This window comes from Choloepus didactylus, chromosome 4 (assembly GCF_015220235.1).
Source record: "Choloepus didactylus isolate mChoDid1 chromosome 4, mChoDid1.pri, whole genome shotgun sequence".
NCBI lineage: Eukaryota > Metazoa > Chordata > Mammalia > Pilosa > Megalonychidae > Choloepus > Choloepus didactylus.
In genome coordinates, this window is record NC_051310.1 from 151,496,014 (window position 1) to 151,516,925 (window position 20,912).

Sequence of the window (20,912 nt, forward strand, 5' to 3'; positions counted from 1 at the left end):
GTAACCAAAACTTTTAATTTTAACATAGATTCACCAAAACCACATACTAATAATTTGACTGCTTGTTCCAGTCACAACATTATGATTATTTGTTTTGCTTGACAATTATAATTTTCGATGTAGTCTGACAAATTTCTTTTTCAGGTTTCTTGCAATTATCAACAACTTAAGAGTTTCTGAGTCTGTGATTCTATGGGCCAGAGTTTGAAATGTGGCAAATTCATTCAGTGAATGTCAAGCTATGAGTTTTCCTGGTCGTTGGCCAGATGAGTGTTCCCTCCTGGCAATACCTTTCTGGAACCCTATACAGAGGAAGCCCCTTTTCATTCAAAACCTACATGATTCCCTGCTTCCTTAATGTGCAGTCATTTCCACAAGGCCAGGGATCTTCCGTACTCTCTTTTATGTGTCCATAGTGTCTGGCATAGATTAAAGAAGGGACAAAAATTGCTGAAATGCATTGAGTTACATTGAGTTGAACAGACTGAACTTTATACCACAGTGAGATTATTAATTCAACATATATGTTTAATAATAAATATAATATCCTTCACTTGCCTCTATTACTTAACTATTTATTAACTTATTTATTGCTCAGCTGATAAATCTAAAAGCTTTCCTTTAATGAAGGACTATGACATTTTCCTCATTTTAAAACCCTTCATTGCACAGCACAGTTATATTCGTACAGCCCAGTTTGTTTAATTCATTTTTACTGAGATATATTCACATATCATACAATCATGTACAACCAATTGTTCATAGTACCATCATATAGTTGTACATTCATCACCCCAATCTATTTTTTGAACATTTATCTTGCACCAGAAAAAGTAAAAATAAGAATAAAAAATAAAAGTTAAAAACAACATACAAATCATCCACCCCATCTTATTTTTCATTTAGTTTTTGTTCCCATTTTTCTACTCATCCATCCATACACTGGATAAGGGGAATATGATCCACAAGGCTTTAACAATCACATGTCACCCCTTGTAAGCTACATTGCTATACAATCATCTTCAAGAGTTAAGGTTACTGGGTTGCAGTTTGATAGTTTCAGGTATTTACTTCTAGCTACTCCAATGCATTAAAACCTAAAAAAGGTTACTTATATACTGCATAAGAATGCCCACCAGAGTGACCTCTTGACTCCATTTGGAAGGAATCTCTCAGTCACTGAAAATTTATTTTGTTTCATTTCTCATCCCCCTTTTGGTCAAGAAGATGTTCTCAATCCCATGACGTCGGGTCCAGATTCATCCTCAGGAGTCATATCCTGCATTGCCCAGGAGATTTACACCCCAGGGAGTCAGATCCCATGCAGGGGAGGGCAGTAAGTTCATCTGCTGAGTTGGCTTAGCTAGAGAGAGAGTGCTACATCTGAGCAACAAAGAGGTACTCGGGGGAGACTCTTAGTGTACAGCCCATTTTTAATCACTGACAGTTTATTAAAATATTATCCAAGTAAGTGAACTTACATATGGATACTTCAATGTGAAAACAAGATCAGTGTTCTATGGAACTCAATGAACTACATAAAATTCTGAGAATCAGAGATGGACAATCTAGTTTTCCACTGGATTTCTAACCCATCACTCCAAATGCCTCATTTGTATGAAAAGACAATTTAACTTACTTGAAAATCAATGCTTTATGTATTATAGCACTCTTATGGCACTTACTGGATGTACTTACACATTAAACTTTTGGAAAATTGAGAAGTGTAGTAAAAAATAGGTCAGTATTTGCCTTAGGAAATGATAATCTATTATAAGCAGTAAAGACAAAATACACAATCACATTTTCATTTCAAAAACAATGTATTTGAATTGAAAGTGGCACAGACAGAATAAACTCCTTTCATCATAAATTAAAGCATCCAGTAATGACAGTGAGATTCTGTGGCTGAAAAGGGAATCAATCAATCATGTGCTTGCCCTCCTTCTCTTATTCTTCTCATGATTTGGTGGGATGCTTCTGAAGTTTCACTTAAAATCTGAGAAAAAAGGAGACTGGAATATACTTTCTGCTTACTAACATATGTGCTTTTGTGACTACTTTAAAATTTGCCCTCCCAAATAAAATTAACCAAATAAAAACACTGACTATTCAGATATACTTCAGTGATGTTCAACTAATGGAAGGTTTATTGTAAAGTATAAAGAGAATTTGCAGATAAGTGCTATGACATTTCTCCCAGAGAGCGTAAGAGTCCTGTTGTAATTTTACTAAGGATTTATTTATATTTTCTGACGTGTTGTCCTTTTTTTAAAGCCAGAGCAGCAAAATGCAGACCCATAATTGCTATTACAGTACTCTATGTCTTTAAAATTTAGCACAAATGATAAATGTAATACAGGTGTGATTTTATAAGCATAATGTCTTATCTGTGAATGTGGAATTTTCACATTATTTATAAGACCCAAGTTAGTAGCTGGCGTAATTATGAGCTTATGAGCCATAAGTGATAAAAGCAGAGGAGTATTCATTCTTAGAGACTTCATACAGCCTGACATGCTAACACAGATTCTGTTTTTAATTCAAATAATGCTAAATTATTCTCTATGCTACTCCAGTTGGGTCAGATGAGTTAACGAATCTGCCTTAATATGGAGCTCATTTAAAAATGGTACAAGAGATAGTTTTAAAATAATGCCCACATAAGGGGGAAAGACTACTTAGGTGTTTTAATATATGTAGTTGCTATGTTGCAGGGGAGATAAGGCAAGCCAGAGAATCTAGGAATTGGTATTCATAATGTGAGAATGTGCACTGTATTTACCATATTTAGATCACCAGTTTCAAGTCCTCTAATAGCAAAAAAATAATTGTGATAAGACACAGGGATAACAATCACACATGATCTCTACAAAAGACTGAGAAGTAAAGATTTGTGTTACTTCTTCACAATTGTTTAAAAGACCTGCTTGGAACCCACATTTCAGTTCCTTAGCTTCTTCATAGCTTCCTTTACAACTTTATTCCTCAGTGTGTAAATGATGGGATTAAGAAAAGGAGTCAAGACAGTAAAAAACACAGAGATAAACTTATCAATTGGGATGCTCTCAAAGGGCCAAATATATATGAAAATCAATGGGCCAAAGAACAGAACCACAACAGTGATGTGGGCAGACAGGGTGGAGAGTGCCTTGGACATCCCACCAGAGGCTTGGCGATGGACGGTAGCAAGGATGATAGTGTAAGAAATGAGCAAAAGAAAGAAACAGGTAAGCGAGAGCAGACCACTGTTGGTGAGCACCAGGATCTCCAAAACATAGGTGTCTAAGCAAGCAAGCTTGATCACTTGAGGAAGGTCACAAAAAAAATTGTCTACTTTGTTGGGTCCACAAAAAGGCAGATCAGCTGTGACTGCCAGGTGGCTGCCTGAGTGTACAAGGCCAATGGCCCAGGACACCCCCACCAGAATGGTGCACACCCTTAGACTCATGATGGTCGTATAGTGCAGAGGTTTGCAAATAGCAATGCATCAGTCATAGGCCTTGACAACAAGAAGCACCAGTTCAGTACCACCAAAGACATGCAAGAAGAAGATTTGTGACATGCATCCCTGGAAGGCGATGGTCTTGTGTTCATTGAGGAAGTCTGAAATCATCTTGGGAGTTGCAAAAGTAGCCTGGCACACATAAGTGAAGGAGAGATTACTAAGGAGAAAGTACATTGGGGAATGCAAGTGAGATTCAGTAATTACTGTGAGGATGATAAGGATGTTTCCCAACACAGCAGCTCTATAAAATAAAGAGAAGATAAAGAAAAGGAACAGCTGGAGTTCCTGAGAGCTGGACAATCCCAGTAAGATGAATTCAGTAACTACTGACTTATTTCTCCATCCATTAACTGAATCTGGACTGTTAAAGTTATCTGGAGGGAAGAAAAATAATTGAAATGGATAAGGATAAGCCCTTCATCTTTCATGCAAATGCAGCATAAGCTTCAATTCCAAAAACCATAAAAATATTATTGTGAGGCTGCAAGACAGTGTTTATTCACATTATTGTTAGGAAATAGACATTTCCCTGTGATTATTTGAATAATTACATGAGTTATTCTTTTTTTTTTTTTTTTTAACACAGTTTCCTTTCCTCTATTACCTGTTTGAATAATATTACATATATTCTGGTTACTCTAACCAAAAATCTGAGAGTCATTCTAGATTCTTTTCTTTCACAGCCACACACAGTCTCCACACCCTGTGGATTGCATCTCATTTATCTCTCATTGTTAGTCTCTTCTGTTTTTTCCTCCATGCTGCCACCATCAACTTTTCTACTGGATTGATGGAATACATAAAAAGCAAGTCCTCCTGCCCTGCTGTGTCCCCTGATTTTTTTTTTTAACAAATACTCCTCTTTCCCATGATGAATTATTCTTTACATTTGGATTTATGTATTGGCAAACTGGATAGATGACAGATAGATAAATAGATAGATAGATAGATAGATAGATAGATAGATAGATAGATAGAAAGGAGAAAGAATACATTTATCTGTTTAACAAATAAGTCAACATAGAAGGAGGGAAGAAGTTGAGATAAAGCAATATTTTCCATCATATTCTAAAATTTTTTATGCAGAAAAAATGTGCAAATTCTCCATAGTATTTTGAAAGTCACACATTCTGTACTTACACATTCAGATTGTGAATAGTAGAAAATGATTCCAGTGATTTTACAAAATCTTGGAGGGAGAGGCAATTTAGACCAAGTGTAATGAGATGAAAATCAGCGCAGTTACTTTAGTAAGGGACATGATAAAGGAGTGGGATGTGGCGAGGTATTTGATACACCTGCAGTGATTAGAATAGAGAGAAATTAATTTGAAACAAGTTAAGCTAGCATGAGCAAGAGGTTGCACTCTTTTTTTTTTTCCTATATTAAAACAATTTAGATTTTACATTAAAGAGTTAGGAGGGTTATCCGTGAAAGAAATAACTTCCTAGAACTTGGAAAGATACACATTCTTTTTAAAAAGAAAAAAAAATGGTTCTTTTGAGGTTTCACAGTTGCACTTTCTACCTTTCTCAAAATGATTTCCCTTTTACAGCACTAATTTATAATTCTGTTTAATCTGTTCAGCAACCTCCTCTTCAAATATGAGACTGCATGCAATTTTAATTAAAATCATATGTTTTCTAATTAAATTTATATTTGAAGTACTTATCTTTGCTGAGGCTTTTATAACCTCTTTGTTCTCTAATAGAGTCTAATGTTAAAACAGCAAAAGTGTTTTCCAAAGTCTATTGAATAGGATCTCTGCTGTAACTAGTTCATGCTACAAATAAGTACTGAACACCTGTGCTGTACCCAGCACTATTATAGACTCTAGAGACAAAGCAAAAAACAAAAACAAAAAAACTTACCCACTCTCATGTAGCTTACAGCCCAAGGAAGACAAAAGGGCTGGTGGAGGGAATTAACCTATAAATAAGTAAATATATATATTTTGTTAGTAATAAGATGGAGAAATAAAGCAAAGCGAAAGGGTAAAGACTATACCGGGGTCATCAGAAAAAGCCTTACTAAGCAGGTATATTTCAGCAAAGACTTAGGAAAATGAAGAGCAAGGCATTTTATTTTCTGGAATGAAATATGCATGTAAAATTGCTGTGAAAATTCTATATTTCCATAAAAATGCATGGTATTATTTTGATAATTTAAAATAAAGTTAAAATGATCTACAATTTCTAGGAAAAGCCCTTTGAAATTAAGTTCATGGTCAGCTCTCCCAATTGGAGAGGAGCCCCTGTGTGTTTTAGAGACATTTGATGACAATTGGTTGAGATATGTTATTTATTCATGGCATAACTTTTAAATATTGAGGACATTAAAAACAAAATATGTTCATTATTTTTTATGGTAAGACATAGAATCTTATGCTTTTCTATACTGTAGTTATAACTTTGTAGTTAAACTCAAAGTTTTCTCTTCTGCAGCTATTCTACTTTGCCTACAATTATTTTTCATTGAACTGACTTTATTATTTAGCTCTACAAGTGGAAGAAGAATTTTTCTAAAAGCATTCAAAGGTATATTTTCCTTGTTAAGAACAAATCATTATCCTTATTCAAAGTTGTGTGATTGGCCAGTCTTCACAGAAAGGCAATGACTGAAAATTTTCACAGATGCTATAATGTAAAGAGCATGTAATTTGAGACTAGAAGATCTGAGTTTAATCCTTGGCTTCACTACTTACTTTTTATGATACTGTTTCCTCATTCATTTATTCATTCATCCATCTTTTTGAGCACTTACTATGACTTTGTGCCAAGCACTTTGTAGGTGTGGGATATAACAGTGACCAAACTTGATGGTGTTCATGTCCTCATGCAATTCGTCATGACTTTCTGATCTTTTGACTCCTTGTCTATGGTAGTATATATCTGAAAGAGCTGTGAAAACAATAAAGTGCTACATGCCCTTTTGTTGTGTTAGCATACTACTAAAACTGAAAATCACATAATAGAGTTTGACCACCTCCCAGCTAAAGCCAATCTAAATAGAAAAATATATATGCTTCTGAGTAAATTAACCATCTGTGAGATCTTAAAAGACCAAAAACAGTAAGATTAAAATGAAATAATATTAAATTAAATAATTTTTTCTATAATAAACTTACAATTTGTTGAAATAATGAGATGGAAATCTGACAAAAATGAAATTAGAGACTGAAGAGAAGGATTACTTACAATTCACTCTGCTCACCTGTAATTACTTCAGTCTTTAGGGTTCTTTAACTCTTTTCTGTAAAAGAAGGAAAGTGGGATAAACTGGAGCCAGAATTATGCCCCTAGTAGTTATCAATGTGTGAGAGAGGAAAGTGTTTGATGTTTCACAATGAAATCTACCTCAGATTTCAAATACAGAATTAAATGGATGATTAGTGACCTGAGTTGGACACTAGTTTGGAAAATAACTTCATGTCTCTACCTAAGCCAAAGATAACAATGAACATGAAACCAGCCTTTCAATTAAAGAATAAAGTGTTATTCATATGTAGTACTTTCTAGACTTGGAAATTGATTTGACTCAGTCAGGAGGTTCAGCTAAAAGCACTGTAGAAAGCATTCCAGGAAAGCAAAAAGAGTGAAGTGAAATTTACAGAGCAGGAGGGTAAATTGTAGCAGATTTTCTTTGTGTCAAACTCTAGGTTGCTCAACTCAGATTAACAAACAATAATGTGAAAATCTTGTTGGTGACGGAGATGTGAGACAAGGAAAAAATCAATAAAAGATATGGAAGAGAAGGAAGATGATTTGGCAATGAAGATAACTATATTTATATGAGGAGATTGATTTCTTGTCTCTGCATAATTAATAAGACTGGGTAAAGGCTTTTGGATACTAAGGACTTGATTTAGTTGCCTTGCATTCATATGTGATTAATCATTGCATAAATATAGATAGATGGATAGATAGATGGATAGATAGATAGATAGATAGATAGATAGATAGATAATTCTGATGCAAGGGACTGCAAAAGAACAAAAGCTAGAAAAGTTCTTAAGGGGGAAAAAAGTTCAAATTACAGCATTCAATATTTGTAAAATGATGGGAGGAAAAGCTTCTGCTACTCGTAATTATAATATAGGCCAGCATTTTCTTAGTCAACATTATGCAAAGCCTGTGCTAAACACTTTTATCTTTGAAAATGTTACAAAGGAAATATTATTATCTTAACTTTACAAAGGAAATAATATTATCTTAACTTTACAGTAAAAAAAAGTGAAATCTTAGTTGTAAAGTCATTGTCACAAGGCCACACTGCTAGTGTGGATGTTTGAATGTGTGAACACATACTTCACTATAGTCTGTTAAAGAAGAAGGACTTAATAACTAGAACCTATCTCTTAGCTGAGAAAGTCCATCTACTCATTAAAATGACAATTTTGTGTCCCATACTCTTTTCTAACATCATCTTACCTGTTTCTGGACTAAATTTCAACAGGCTCACCTTTTTCTTGGTATGTCATTCATCCCTCATGTTGGCGGGAACAATAACTAGAGATAGCTTGACATTTTGTGGCAGTTTTTAGAATCTCACACACTAGTTTCAAGTTTAAGAACCCAGGATATCTTAACTATGGTAATAAATTTAGTGCAGAATTACTAACACTCTGAAAATCACATCTATTTTAAATATTTTGCTTGATATGATTAAATTCCACATACCAGTTATGAAAAATCCCAGGAGACAGCTTGGAAAAGAGAATCCTCCAAAACCCAATTCAAACAGCAAAACAAAACAAAACAAAAACAAAAACCTGAGTTCAAGTGCCCACAAAACAAATTTTTAAATAACATATCACACCCCTCAAAATTCCAGATAACCAATCCCATGGATTTCAAGAACCAAATAAAAAACTCCCTTTATGAAGTGAAGTCATCTTGCTGTGGGAGTTATTAATGGAATTTTGGTTGCTTTTCCCAAAAACATGATGATGAGAACTTTTAAATTGTTATTCTGCAATTGCAAGTGAGGACATACGTCACAAGGGGAAATGTAGTGACTCAGAGGCTTGCAACAGTTGTAGTTACTCTGATTAATAATCTGCCTCTCTCCTCTCATTTCTCTAAACCATGCCTGTAAGCACCAGCCTGAAGGAAATCAGATTAGAAGAAATATAAGCCTAGCATAGGCCTAAGAAAATTAGAACTCTTCTTTACTTCTTCCTTTTCATAGTGATATTTATGATAAAGAAGTGTTTAAAATTCCACATTAGATAATATTAAAAAAAAAAAAAAAATCCCACATTTTAATTGTCACTGCTCAATACTTGACCATACAACAGAACCAGAAAGAAAGCTTGGTTGAGCACGAGTGGGTGAAGTTGCTTAGAAATAAACATTATCTTGCTTTTGGCTTTTGTGGAAAGATATCCCATGAGACTACAGAAGGGCTGAGAAGGTCTGTAAAGAAAAGAGGATGACAGAGAAAATGGTTATGTTGACACAGAGAAGGAGTGCCCAGGAAATTCAGTGAGCCTGATAGAGGAGCCAAGGCTTCTGAGCTGCTGACTGATAGGCCCAATTCCTTCTCAACATCTTCTCTTTAATGTTTCACTGACATTTTGATTCTCCTATTTCCAAACCTATTCCTCCTGTAGTCTGCCCCATCCCAGGTAATGGCATTCTCCTTGACCCACTAGCTTCAGCCAGAAACTTAGTTGTTTCATTCTTTTACCCTTCACCTAATATCCAATCCATCAACAAGTCCAGCTGTGCCTGTCTCCAAAATGAATTGACCCTGTCCAAACATCCCTTACTTTTTTGCTTAAATGTATCAAATCCTTCTAATGGTCTCTCACCTCTAACATTGACTTTCTCCAATCAATTCCTCCAAGAGTGACCAGAGAGACCTTAGAAAAAGTCAAAACATGCCACTAACATTTTAAATGACAAGTATCTTCACACTGCTCTTAGAATAAAATTCAATCACCTTATCAAGTCTTTACCATTTCCAATTTCACATTTTACCCTACAACTTCATATCTCGTCATCCTTTTGCTCATTTACAAAATTTCTGCTTTCATTTCCTGGAATAGACCATGCTTTCTCACATCAAGGATTTTCACTTTCTTTTTCCACTACCTGAATATTTCTTCTTCTGGTTCTTCACGTGGCTATGTCCTTCTTATCTTTCAGGATTAGCTGAAAGACCATTGGGCAGAGAGGCTTTTCCTGAACATATTTCCCTCTCCTTCTGATCTTGGTTTTAATTTTTGATATCCAGAAATTATTTTTTCCTCCACAGCAGTCATCACCATTTTCATTTGTTTGTATGTTTGTTTGTATGTGTTTGTTTGTCCCTTCCTACTCACTTTCCTTGAGATGGAAAGTAAACACCAAGAGGGCAAAAACAGTCTGTCTGGATCACCAATAAATCCCTGATTCTTGATAAAGAAACTACTAAATGGTAGGTGCTTTGATAATATTATTGGTTCAGTGAATAAATGAATAAGTGGCTGTAAGGTGATTACTTTTTCATTTTTCAAAATAATTTGTCTTTTGAGAATGTCATAGAAATGGTATGAATCTCACTACCCTTAAACTGGGTTCATTCCACTTTCTCCATTTTAAGAACACTGAGTTCTAAACATTTCTTTTCCAACTGTAAACTAAACGTTTCCTCAATTATACCCAAACTTCTTAGAAGAGATAATTGCATCACTGCCCTCACCTCCTCATCCCCCATGCACATCTTTTGTTGTTTGTTTTCTCTCTCCTTGCTCCATTTCCAAACATTTTCTTTCTATGTGCTGCTAAAAAACTGTATGTAAACTAAAGTCTAATGTAAGAAAATGCAAGTTTTCAGCCATTATTTCTTTGAATATCTTTTCTGCTCCTTTCTCTCTCCTATCCTTCTGGCACTCCTATCACATTATCACATGTATGTTTGTGGGCTTATTAGTGCCCTTCATATATCTGAAGCTTTGTTCATTTGTCCTCATTCTTTGTTCTCTGTCTTAGGACTCCATCATTTCTATCAATGTTTTCAAGTTCACTAATTCTTTCTTCTACCAGTTCAGATCTACTGTTGAGCCCCTCTGGTGATTTTTCATTTCAGTAATTGTAATTTTCAACTCCATAATTTTATTTTGGTACTTTTAAATATTTTTCTCTTTTTATTGGTATTCAATAAATATTCAATGTGACATTATCATTCTCCTTACTGCTTTAGTCATGATTCAATTAGTTCTTTGACCATATTTATAATTACTACTTTGAAGAGTTCATCTATTAAATCTGACATATGGTGGCAACACAGGCATTTTTTGTTGGCTAATTTTTTCCCTAGTGCATGAGTCATACTTTTCTGTTTCTTTTCATGCCTTATAAATTTTTGTTGGAAATTGCATCTTTTCAATAATACATTGCAACAACTCTGAGTACTGGTCCCCCCATCCCACCCCATCTCCTCCAGTGTGTATTATTATTGCTTGTTTGTTTAGTGGGTGGTTAGATAATTTTAGTGGAATCTATTATGCTCAAGCTCTCTCCTGCCCCCACCAGCATTGTTAAGTCTCTGATGTTGCTCCTCCTGGGGTAGGCAAGTCTTTGGTATGACCACAGTCAACGTGTTTGACAGTGGCTTTGGTAAGTACTTTTTGACTGTCTCTTTCCCAGACCCCACCCATTTGTTAAACCCCACTATTTGCCAGCGTATTGCTTTATTGTTTCCATGGATGCCCTAGGGCTCCACAGACTGAACCATCAAATTGAGGCTCCTAGAGGTCAGTGTTCTGAGATTTGTTTGGATTCCAGGCAGCAGCTCCCAGCTGTCTCCCTCCTAAATTCTCTCAGGTAATCCAGCCTGACTACAGTTTAGTCTCTCTGCCCAATGTCTCCATTAATCTTCTCCCAATTGCTTTTCACCACAACCTCCACTGATTTTGAGAGTTCCCTTAAACTTGAACTTCTCACACTCTGTTGCAAATAAAGACAGTTCCTCTGGGAGGAGATTAGAAGCCATCAGCATTATGGCCTGAATCTCTTCCCAGACATAATCTCCAAACCAGGCTATGGACCTGGGGGTGAGGATAATGGTGCACTTCTCTCTAAATGATATCCCTATTCTAATAGCTGAATATGAGGTGGAGTAGGGACAGTAGCCTCAGGTCTTCTTGGCTCCCATTGTGGTGGAACCACCTCCTTCCAAGCTGGGACAGTGGTGATCAGGGCTCCAGTTTCCTCAGTGACACTGCACCCAAGGCAAAGCCCCTATTCTACCAGCTAGCCGGAAGAAGGCAGCACCAACCACTTGGCTTCACTAGCCCAGAACTTAACAATAGCAACAGTAGCTGGGAGCTGGATATGAAATACTGATATCCCACCCATCCCTGGAAGATAGCCCTGAGACTGGGAGCTGTGGGAGAGTTCATTCTCCATCCTTTTCTGCTCTGAGTCCCTGTGGGCTAATCCTCATGGGTCATATTATGCATTATGAGTTTTGCAGTGCTTCTTTATTTCTATTTTTATTCCTACAAATATTGTTGGCTTTTGTTCTGTGACACAAATAAGTACTTGGAATCAGTTTGGTCCTTTCTAGGCTTGCTTGTAAAATTTGTTAGTCGAGGTCCAGATTGGCTTTTAGTCTAGGGCTAATTTCAGAACTTCTAGAGCAATACTTTCCTATAACTCTACCAAATACCCAATATTCTACTTTTGCTGGTGGGAACATAAACTACTCCTTGTCCTGTGTAAGTTCAGGATTATTCTTCTTCCCCATCCCCCACTTCTTTCCAGGTGGTTCTTTTCTGGGTTTCATAGAGCTTCCTCACACATATGCACAGATTAAAATTTAGCCAAGTACTTGAAGGTAGTCTTCTGAAACTCTTTTAGCTGTCTTTCTATGTAGCTCCTTCTTCTCTAGTATTTTTCCAGGCAAATTCTTGCTACTTTGATTTCTCTGGTCTCCAAATTTTCTCTCCTTTATTCAAGGAGACTATCAGGTTTACTTAGGCTACCCTCCCTCTACTGAAGCTTGGAAACTTTCTAAGCTTGTAAGCTAGAAAATCAATAGAGTATACCTCGCTTGTTTCTATTCTCATAGGTATTACTGTTCTTCACTGCCTGTTATCCAATGCCTAAAAGTCATTATTTAATATATTTTGTCCACTTTGCAATTTATTTAACTTGGGAAGGAAAATATTATATCTGTTATTCCATCATGGCCAAAAGTGAAATTCAAATAATATTTTAATGTGATATTTAATAAGATGTAAAAATAAATCTTTATCTAACTCTTATCCCCCACCTCAGGCAATCAATTCCTCTCCTCAAAGACACCATTCTTGCCCAGATATTTTAATATTTCCAGATTCAATTCACCTGCATATAAGCAATTGCATCTAAATAATATATTTTATACATTTATATTGGTAATCAAAAATGGTAGCATACCTTACACATGATTCTGCAATCTGATTTTCTCATATATGAATACTTCGTTCTGATAATTTCAGCACATAAATAGCTGCACAACAATGTATTTTTAATAGCTGTACAACATTGTATTTTGTGGATGTCCATGTATTTCAGGAGTATACGTTGATGGACATTTAGATGTTTACTTTGATATTTTTCTCAATATTTGCATTTCTCAATGCTTGCAATAAATATTATGTAAAATATTTTTACATATGCATGGGCATAGCTGTCAGATAAAATACTGAAAGTAGAATTACCAATTCAAAAGCTTAAATTTTTAAAAGATGCTGAAAATTACCCTCCACATATTGTTTAAATGTAGAGATTTAACAACACATTATGAAAGTTCTTATTTTCCCACACTTTTATCAACACAGCGTACTATCAGACTTCTGGATCTTTGACAATCTATAGATGAACAGACACATATCACTGTATTTCTAATTGAATTTTTCTATAATTGAGTTTTAGCATTTATTTATAGGTTCAGAAAACACTTCCATTACAATAATAATAAATTGCGTATTCATATTCTTTGTCAAATTTTCTATTGGCTTATTAAGCTTTTGCTATTGGCTCTTCACATGCAAAAACACTTGTCCTTTGTCTGGTGAGTTCTATTTTTTTCACCTAGGTTTTCTTTTGACTTTATTTGTGATGGATATTTTTAAAAACTCGGTAGAAAAATATATAGTCAAATTTATCATGTTTAAAAATTTTATGACTTGCAGATTGTTATCATACTTAATGTGGTAGATTATAGCCATGTCTGATCATGAAAACTCAAATATACCCAAACATGAAGTAAGAATTAGCAAGTGGAAGACTGTGTCTCTAATATTACAAAGAAGAGATCAAATCAAATAGACACTGAGAGCTTCAAATTTCCCTCCTCTTTCTTCTCCTTCTTCTCCTCTTCCACTGACTCTGCTTCTGCTTCTTATTATTCTCCTTCTTCTTTTACTTCTTCTTCTTCTTCTTCTTCATCATTGTCATCTTCATTAATGAAGGTAATATCCATTTTGGATGATTATTTTATTTTCAAAAGTAAGTACCACAACAGCTACCATTCCAAATAGATTTAGTTTGTGTTTATCTCTTTAAAGCTCCCAATAATCTTCTCTCTCATCATTTGAGTTCAATATCCCACTACTAATTTATATGCATTCAGTTTTTGAAAACCAGACTCTACTATTGCTTATTCCCTGAACCTCATTCCCCCACCTTGTTGCCTGCAAAACTATCTGTTCAAAAGTAATAGCAATAATGCTATTTGGTTAATATTTAAGTATTTATAAAATGCTTTTATTTCCATTATATCCTCTTGGCTCAAATCTTTCCTGTGAAATGGCCGTTATTAACAATCCTATTTTACATATTAGAATACTGAGGATCAGAGCAGTCAAATGACCTGCTTTTTCAAGGGTATAATTCAAGCCTTTACATTTTCACAATCATGGTAGAGTCAAAAGGAAAAAACACCACCAACAATATCATGAGTGATCTATTTATTGTACATCTACGATGCTTTTTTGGCACTGTATAAAAATATATAACAGGTATTCAAAGTTAAAAGATCATTATTCATGTTTGACATTATACAAATGACACTGCCTAAAAATCTGAAGTTCTTAAAAATATCAGCTAAAAATATGATGGTTCAACAAGACTGTGTTTATATCCAAAATTTAGCTTAAACTAGGATGCAGCCTGCAGAGTTAATATATATGCACAAAGCCACTCATTTGTGTTTCATTGTACAATTAAAATACTGATGACAATTGCAGGCATTCTATTTTGTTTCAAGCAATACTTCTTTTCATTTTTTGAATACATTTAATCTTTCAGTTACAAGACCTTTTACACAAAATAATATCAGGTGGAAAGTATACAGGAAAAATTATGGATAGGAAATGAAACAATAGACTTGATTTTTATATTAGATGTACATGAATTTTACCTTCTTTCTTCTGTTTTCAAGAAATATGAAAGAATATATTACAGATTTGGTCCCCAGTCACAAATAATTTTTGTCACTGTGCATTTCTCATTTTTAGATACATGTGGAATTATTTTGCTTTGCCTTTAAATATTCAATGCCTGTCATGTTTGCAAATGATTTCAAAGGCATTTGTAATTTTATGGAATGTTTTGGAATTCGTTGTAACCAATTAATCCTATATTGAAAATATGTTACTGAAGGCACCATTTATCTAGCAAAAGTCTTGAAATGAGTAGAAATGGATACCAAATAATCCAAAAAAAAAAAAAAACCACCCAAAATTGTATAGGAATATTTATGTGTTATTAATGGTATATAAAAAAAATTATAAATAACCAAAATATCAATACACAATAAAAAGATAAGCTAATAAGTATACATTGATGAGGTGAAATCCATGTTGTAAAATATGATTTTTCTACTATGTGAATAAGTGGAATAATGCTATGAATAAGTTGAATAAAGAAATCAAAACTTAATTTGCTTGCACATTTTGACTGCAATATGTAAAGATTCCATGTGCTTAATTGAAGACAACCACAATTTTAATAATATTAATAGCATTTTATGCACATTAGAATCCATTTTCTATATAAAACATTTAAAAGTATGACTAAATGATTTCAAGAAAATTTGTAATTTAGAAGTATAGTATATGAAAGAATTGGTTAACATTCCATTTAAATAATAAACCAGGAGCAATTTCCTTGCATTCAGAGCAAAATAATAATTCTATAACTAAATAACCCACATCATTAGTAGAGATCATTGGCATGCTACTGTGACTCACCGAAAGCTTTCATTGCCATGGAGGATCATGCTCCCTCATATTGGTCTCCTAGTTTTTCCAGGAGTTCCCATGATGTTTTCTTAATTTTCTCATAGCTGATTTAAAGTCTTCACTCCTCAGAGAATAGATGATGGGGTTCAACAAGGGTGTACACACAGTGTAGAACACGGAAAGGAACTCACACACAGAAAATCTGCTGAAAAGGCCATATATAGAAATAAATGCAAGACCCAAAGAAAAGAATCACCACTGTGATGTGGGCAGTTAATGTGGAAAGTGCCTTGGATGAGCCACTGGAGGACCGGTGCCGAACAGTGATCAAAATGATGGTGTAAGATATAATTAAAGCCAGAAAACAGCTCAGTGAGATCAGGCCATTGTTAGTTAGGGTCATGATTTCCATTTCGTGTATATCTATGCAAGCCAGCTCTATTACCAGTGGAAGTTCACAAAAGAAGCTGTCTATATGGCTATAAGTCTATCATATGCCATAGCTACAAGCAACATCATCTCACTCCCTACAAAACTGTGAAGAAGGAATATCTGGGCCATGCACATCTCAGAGGAGATTGTCTTGTACTCAACAAAAAATCCACAAGCATCTTGGAGGGAGCAAAGTTGGACTGGCAGATGTCGAAGAAGAAAAGGTTACTGAACAGGAAGTACATGGGAGAGTTCAAATGAGAGCCAGAGGAAATGACAACAATAATGATGATGTTGCCCAGCACAGATGCCACATACACAATAGAAAACACAAAGAAGAACAGCTGCAGTTCAGAAGAGCTAGTGAGTCCCAGCAAAACAAACTCAGACACCACTGATTCATTTGTGTGAGCCATGTATCCAATCTATAGCCACCTAAATAATAGTAAATTAGGGAAATATCACAATGATTGGTGTTATATCTAGTTTACATATAAAAGATATATAATAAGCTTTCAGTTGAGTCAGTTTAATGAAATATAGATAAATAATCATTTGACTAATATTTAGCACCTAAAACTGCAAGGGAAAATGAGAGACGTGTGAAACAAAGAGAATTGGATATGTCTCCAATCATAATTAAAAAGATAAGGTAAACATATTAAAAATAAATAATATAAAATCAGAAACAGACAAATATAAAGTGAGTGATACATTAATAAAACAACACAATAAATATTAGCAAGGTAAAAGATATTAAACTATTTCAACTGTTTTCAAGCTTTTGTTTTATAATTTTAATTTGGTTGTTGAAGAGCTAAACACTACTCTTTCAGAGGCTACCATCTTTGCATTTCAGTTATGATGTCTAGTGTAAGAAGTATTCAGAAACATAATTTAGTCAAGTATATAAACAGATCAATGAGGCCAGAAATGACCTGATTACAAGCTTCCAGCAGGGGATATTCATCTCATTGTGAAGATCTGGGCCAAGGCTGATATGAGTTCACATGGGCCAGGGAGAGAGGGAGGCAAGCAAACATCGAAAAAGACGGAGGTATTCATTTGTATTCATTTTGAAGATTAAAACAACAGAAAGTGAAGAGTTATAATTTTGAATTTAAAAAGATAAAATCTGCCACCATAATGGCCTTCTCCCAGGAGCCAATCCACTGTGTAAAATTTGCTAAATATTATGGCAATTTAATGGGGAAGTATTGTAGGGGAGGAAACACAGAGACCTCTGAGTCTAGTGACCAAAGCATTATTCTTGTAGCAGAGCCTGCAGACACATCAGTGGATGATAACAGCACCAATAGAAACCATTAGAATCACAGTAAGAAAGAATCTAGAACAGAAGTTTACTTTTATTGTGAAATAGCATTTGCCACTTAAAAGAAATGCATCTGGTGCATACTTCAGAGCAAATATAAGAAAATATGCTTTATATGATAGTAGTAGCAGTAATAATAATTTTATGCCATTTTCTGTATACCAGGTACACTCCTAAAAACCTTACATGCATTAACTTACCTAATCCTCACAATTACCCATCAAGTTAGCACTACCTACTCACATAGCCATTTTACAGATGTGAAAATTGAGACATAGAAATGATAAGAGAGATGCTAAGACAGAAAATTGCCTAGGTTTTTACAACTAATAAGTTGTTTACTTATAGTGATGACTTCCATAGTGGATTGGGAGATGCTTTCTGAAAAACAATGAAAGCTAGATTGGAACAGAGCACTGGGGCTCTGAAACTGGGCATTTTAAGTTCACATCTGTTTCCCTAATTTTTGGAATGATTTAAGAAGTTTCTTAACTTCTTTCAACCTATTTTCTAAATGTGAAATGGTGATATTACTCATTACATTTCATGGATACCGGAATGATTACAAGTGATGATGTATGTATGGTGCCTGAGACAGATTAGGCCAGCAGGGGAGGCGGATATTAGAGAGAGAGAGAGAAAGAGAGAGACAGAAAGATAGAGAATGGGAGAAGAAAGCATGAGGTTTAATATCAGGTTAGATAAAGTTAGTGCATTAGTCTTATCTTTGAAAAACAAGAATTTTCTGAAAATATCAAAATTCCCCACGGATTCTGTCTTTCCAATACCTAATGAATGATAGGATCTTCATTTTTTAAAATATAAGAATTAGCCAAAAATTCCTCTCCAAACTAACTTCTCAGGATTTCTTAATGCAAGTGGAATACACCAGGCTTTCCATTATATTTCATTTTCTTCTTAATAATTAAGATAGGAAAGAACTAGTAGAGATGGATAACATTTTTCCAGCTACTAGTTGTGTAACCAATTTTAGAAGATAGAACTCGATCATCTCCAAGACTATTTCATCTCTAAGCTTCTAGGTGCAGGAGGATTTATGTAATAGGAACATACGAGTTTGAAAAAGTCACCCAAAATTCCTTGGACTATGCTTAGAACATCCGGTTTCTTTGAGGCTGGATAATTCACTCTCTCATTGCCAGTGTACCTTTGGGTAAAAGAATTTTCAGATCTCAAAATGAGCTACAAGAAAATGCCCCCCTCCTGGTTTAAAACCAAGTTTGATACATAGGAAATTAATCTTACATTAATATGCATCTCTAAAATGTGTCTATAGAACCCTGAAACTATAAGCATGCATAATTTGTCTATAATTTATCTTTGTAAATCTGTTTTTAATAAGACTAGGAATATAAGGTAACAAAGCATCCCTATTGATCATTATTCTGCTTTGCACAGGAACTCCTTTCTTCTTTTAGGCAAATTTTGGTAGTCTATAAATATTTGTCTTAACAAATGGCTACATATCCTCTGAACAGAAAGCATAAAAGGGAGAGAGTTCACAGAATATTTGTAACACAATTCCCTCTGTTCATGAGATTCTGATCCTGTTTCTTTCAGAGCTGCCCTGAAACCAGTGCTGTGGAAGAGTCATACAGACAAAAAAGGAGAACAGAATTTACCTCTTCTAGACAGCTTCCAAATTTACTGAGACTACAATGACTTTCCCTTTTCTGAATTCTAGCTACTGCTTTTGCATCTAGAAGGCGGTATACCTATTATGTCTCTAGTCGAAAATATATGGTCGAAATGCATGCATAATACTTAACAACACTTTTAATAATTTCTTACAGTCTTTAAGCTCTTCCTTGTTTTCCCTAATTTGGTGTCGTTAAATTTGTTTGTGAACTCCTTATTTTTAGTTATGAGTCTTTATACTGAAAATGTTCACAACCTACTCGGCATGATGCATTTTAACCTGGGCCCCTGCACTGTACTAAAGGAAGCTCCTCATGTCCTGCCCTGCAGTAGTTAGGACTTTACTCTTCCGGCCCTCAACCATAGGAATAATTGTAATATAAAGCTTTGCATCCTCATCCCAAGGAACTGATCTCATTGGAGAAATAAGAAATCACTGCCTAGAGATCTGTGAGGTCACCATGCAGTGGGAGTAATTACATCTTACAACTCATTTTTCCAGGGGCGGAGAATGAAAAAAAAAAATCAACTGATTGGTATGTCTGCAAGTAAAAGATCATTTGATTTCCTCTCCTAGTCATCAAAGTAATTTTCCATCTCTCTAACTTTCTAACTGACAAGAAAACATTATGCAATCTTGCAGAAATGACCTCCTAGCTCAACGGTGCTTTCTTATAAAAACAAGGAACACACTGCTTCACAAGAGTTTAATCCATTGTTGATGTGCTCAAGTGGTCCTACTATCTGTAGTTTCATAGAATTCTACTACCTCTTCAATATGATGATTCTTTAAATATTTGAAGGTGCTTTTATTTCTTCTCCATTCCATATCTTATCTTTCTTCCCCCAAAATAAAAAAAAAAAAATTCATATGGGTTGTTTTCTTACTTTCTCCATAGATATCACGTAAGTTTTTAAAATTAATTTCATTTAAAATTCCAAAATTTACAAAAATTCTATCACCACCAAGCAACAACTCCTCCTTATCCCTTAGCACCCTCCCCTTATAACTCTAACCTACTTTCAATGTCTATCAATTTGCTACTTCTTGATATTTCATTTAAGTGAAATCATATGATATTTCTCTTCACATGCCTTGTTGATTTCACTCAGCATAATGTCTTCAATGTTCATCCACATTGCAGCATCTCAGAACTTCATTACTTTATATGGCTGCATAATACACCACTGTATGTATGTAATGTTTTGTATATCCGTTCATCTGTTTGATAGACACTTGGGTTGTTTCTACATTTTGGCTATTAGGAATGACACCACTATGAACATTGGTTTCAAAATATCTATTGAGTCCCTGTTTTCAATTTCTTTGGCTATATATCTAGGAGTGACATTGCCAGATCCTATGATAATCCTATTTACTTTTTGAGGAATCACTGTAGTGCTTTCCACAGTGGCTGTACAATTTTATATTCCTATGAAGTAAGTTTTAAATAGTCACCTTTAAAGAACAAAATTGAAGATAAGAATCGATACCACTTACTATGTTTATTTTTATGTGTGTCTATGTGTGAGTATGTATAAATGTAGGTATGTGTGTATATATGTTCACATACATAAAGATGTATGCACATTGCAGCATTAGGTAAAGAAGAGAGATACTGGAAAAAACTTGTGTCAAAGTACTACATATCATATGATTCCATTTTTATAAAATGTAAATATAAATAAATTTATAGAGGGAGAATTAGAATAGTGGTTATGTAGGGCTGGGAAGGATAGAGGGATTGAGAGATGACAGT

General features: G+C 34.6%; 2 pseudogenes; both read right to left on the reverse strand.

Moving 5' to 3' along the window:
• Window positions 1–2,944: 2,944 nt before the first annotated feature.
• Window positions 2,945–5,389, reverse strand: LOC119532889 (annotated as a pseudogene).
• A 10,396-nt stretch (window positions 5,390–15,785) lies between these two features.
• LOC119530835 lies at window positions 15,786–16,576 on the reverse strand (annotated as a pseudogene).
• Window positions 16,577–20,912: the final 4,336 nt, after the last annotated feature.